A 3,803-nucleotide genomic window follows, 5' to 3' on the forward strand; every position below is an offset into this window, starting at 1 on the left:
AATAATTTTCTAAAAAGTATTAAAAATACTACTGTTCTTAAGTTAAAATTAATAAAATTCAAGAACTCTTTTTATAACAAATACACAATAGTTCTGCCCAGTAGGACATAATCTTCAAACCCGGAAACGACGAGCGATATAGTTTTTAGAATTGCCCACATTACGAATGAAGCGAGTTATTAAATTTGGCGTAGGATAAATAATCGGTGTATCACGGTCCATTACATTATGTGTGGCATAAGCAGAACCGGCGAAGATCCAGCGGCGGGCTGCTGGTGTGATGAATGCCCTCGGGCGCAGTCATCGTACCCGTCTCGGTAATGGAGTAAAAACAAGCAAATAACTGCCGTCGGTTATTTTTCAAAATGACGTGAATATGGAGCGTACGCGAGAACAGTACAAAACGGGGCCTGACAACGAAATTTACTTTAGTTGCAAATGAATTGTTTGTTGTAGTAATCTACGCGGCGGCGGCCTGCGGTCCGTTTTATTTAAATGACCGAATGGCCGCACCGAATATTTCAGAGGGGCTCTCGCGTCACCCGCTGCCGAACCCAATTTCTCATCCGCGTTTCCGAGTGACTTGCAATTTAACAAGCCGAGCCGGAGAGAGGGAAGCGCCCGCCCGAAAGACAGAACAAAACGACAAAACGCAGAACTGATCACTCAAACGAAATTGGATTACTTGCCTCTACCAGTACCGTTCGTATACATACGGGTGTCCTTCTTTTAGCAGTGACTAGTCTCTATGCTCCCAACATCAGTGTATAACTTACAAATTAAAAATATGCTGACTAATATGTTCCTTTCAATAAAAGTAATTTGAGATGTACTATTGAAAATTTTATAATAATAGGTACTATCAACATAGCCTTCAAGTATTACTTTACTTAATTAATTTGAAGAAATCTATATTGTTACATTTTTTTAAAATTTATTTATTTTATTTTAAAAGCGTTTGGGCTATTTAGGGTCGGTCACAATGTAATATTTAAATAAAATATATAATGACATATAGTATTTACATGACATACGGTAGACCGTAGTTGTAACATACTGCCATCAAAAAGTTGATAAGTATGGCTAGGTGCTTGAGTTGGACCATTTGATCTAATGACCTTGGCATCCCGAGTTGCCTTAGTATTTCAAGCTTTCTATAGTCCAGAAGGATATTCTTAACGCTCTGTTAACATTGATCACAAAATAGAGGATCTCTTTTTTATAACAATTACTCATGGGTAAGTCCTATCTGCAGTCGAGCAAGAATGCTCAGTTGAAACCTGCTAAATTTATTAATATTAGCAGATTGATAAAAGACCGTTTTAATCTCCCACAACTTGTTATTTTCCATAAGGAGATTCCAATTTAGTTGGTTCATTTATTTGTATAGAATCCCTATGTGTGTTGTAGCGCCTTCCTTGCTTCATAGCAAGCTTAGTTTAATTGAATCTTCGTTTCTGCTCGCCAGATAGTCAGCTCTTTCGTTATCGGATATTCCCCTATGCGAGGGAACCCATAGATAATATATCCTTACTTCCCTTCTCTCCAGTACTGCGTGTAGCTCTCTGATAACTATAACTAGAGAGTGGACTGTCTTGACTGAAATCAGACTCTCCAAAGAACTCATGGAGTCCGATATTATAAGTAATGCTCCGCTTATTACAGACCTGTCCAAGGCAGATATGACCTTGTAAATGGCTAAAAGCTTCGCAGAAAAAATGCTGGTAATAGTTGAAAGGCAGAAGTGTTCCTTTAATAGACTTAATGTGTATGCAGCACCCACGAAATTGGAACCATTCGTGTTAATGGTGAGGTGATTTGGGTAATTCTCCTCAAGTGTCTGGCCCAAGAGCTGTTTTACTCTGGAGGGGCTAATATATTCTTTATTTAGTACCCCGGTGGTCTTTCTCGGATTCTGTTGTCTGCAGCAGGAATTATTGTTTTTAGTCGATAGTCCTACGAAATACTGATGACGGACTTATGTGCTGTTTTATTGTAGTATTGTTGTCTAAGTTAATAGAGAAGAAATAGGCAAATTGGCTCAGTTCTGAATGAAATTTGAGAGAGCATGCGTAATTCATGAAAAGAAGCTCTCGCCATGAACCAAGTGATGAAATGTTTGCCTCACATTGAAGGCCGTAAACCGGACTAGGGCGATATGCACTCAATATAACTCTCAAGGCAGCATTCTGGATTGATATTGATATTGATATCAGTCCAAAGAATCTATGTTCCGATTTATTTATTAAATTCTTACCATCCCTCGTCAGTGTAACTATCTGTGGGCAATTTCTTCGTCTGAAAAAATGGAGCTGAGAGATTTAGTCCGTTTTAATTCGCCCAATTAGGTATTTCGTTGAGGCAATTCTGTAGGAAATGCTGGCTATATTTATGATCTGAATGCTTATGATAAATAATCACATCGTCCGCATAAATACGAGCATTAATGTGTGGTGGAATAACCTGGTTAATCTAGTTTATAGCGACAATGAATAATAATGGACTAATACCGGAGCCTTGTGGAACTCCATATGTGTGACGATGAGAAGATGAAATCACTCCATTCAATCTAACCGAATAACATCTGTCAGCCAAGAAGGATATAATAAATGTATACATATTTCCTCCTATTTTCCATTTCAATAGTTGTTTTTGAATGCTGGTGATTTTTATGGTGTCAAATGCTTTTTCTAAATCAAAGAAGACGGCAGTTACTTGTTATCCCGAGTTGAATGCTTCACATAGATCCTCCTGGAATCCGATTAGATGATCGAGTGTGAGGTATAAAAATTTGGAACGCTTCGCGATTTTGCGTGTCATCCTTGCGCAGGGGCCATATTAATCTTCTCTGTATCGTTCCAATTTTAGTAAATGTACCGTCGAAGCGAGTACCTATATAGTTACAATTTATGAATAAAAGAAAATAATCGATCGGGTTTAATACCTATATTAAAACTCTTCTTTAAATAATTACAACAAAGTTCGTTTGAACAATATACTAAGACAATGAATAATAACCAATTGCATTATGTATCAATCAATTATCAATCCACCATTTGTTTCAATGTTATTAGAGATGGAAATGGACTCCTCTAAAACCCCCATAACAGTTCAATTATGTTGAGGTCTGGCGATTGTACTGGCCAGAGAAAATATTTTGTGATATTTTGATGGATGCACATCAAACTAAGACTGGACCTCTTTGAAGAACTTAACCATTTAAGGTGTAATGAATATAAAAAACAATGTAAATGATGATTCATCGGACCATACCATATTCTTCCAATCATCACGTGTTTAATTTTTATGATTGTCCAACTATTTCTTTCGTATCTTAGCGTTAAACACTGTAGGTTTTCACAACTGTAGCCCTTTTCATATATGTAAGCTTTGTAGAGCTCCCTTCATACTGTTTTCAACCAGTATTACTCAAATGAGTATTATACATGTCGGGGATAAATAATCGACGTATCATACATAGCCCGTTACATTACGTGTAGCATAAACAAAACGATGAAAATTCAGCGGTTCAACCAAGCGTCATTCCACAAGCGTTGCATCACTTGTTCGAATCGTTGGCCCAGCAGCACTGCACATGTTGAATGCTGCCTAAAATTAAATAAATAATAATCATAGCTCACAATGGACATTAGTTTGCTTAAAACATATTGTACTAATTTCTCTGAATCCGGTCCAAAATTACAAATAAATCAATAAGTATAATTTGTAAGGTATGTGAAAACGTGTTTATTATTTAAAGTATGTAGCATGCTCTGTGAATATGTTGATGCTCTTCTAGAAAA

General features: G+C 36.9%; 1 non-coding gene across 1 annotated transcript; it reads right to left on the reverse strand.

Annotated features, from left to right (window-relative positions):
* Positions 1–2,785: 2,785 nt before the first annotated feature.
* Positions 2,786–2,892, reverse strand: LOC143196752 (U6 spliceosomal RNA). Its single transcript, XR_013005820.1, has one exon. It is a non-coding gene; the product is annotated as a U6 spliceosomal RNA (small nuclear RNA).
* Between the last annotated feature and the right edge of the window lie 911 nt (positions 2,893–3,803).

This window comes from Rhynchophorus ferrugineus, unplaced genomic scaffold, assembly GCF_030347505.1.
Source record: "Rhynchophorus ferrugineus isolate W39M unplaced genomic scaffold, kcgeb_rfMv2 rfM4, whole genome shotgun sequence".
NCBI lineage: Eukaryota > Metazoa > Arthropoda > Insecta > Coleoptera > Curculionidae > Rhynchophorus > Rhynchophorus ferrugineus.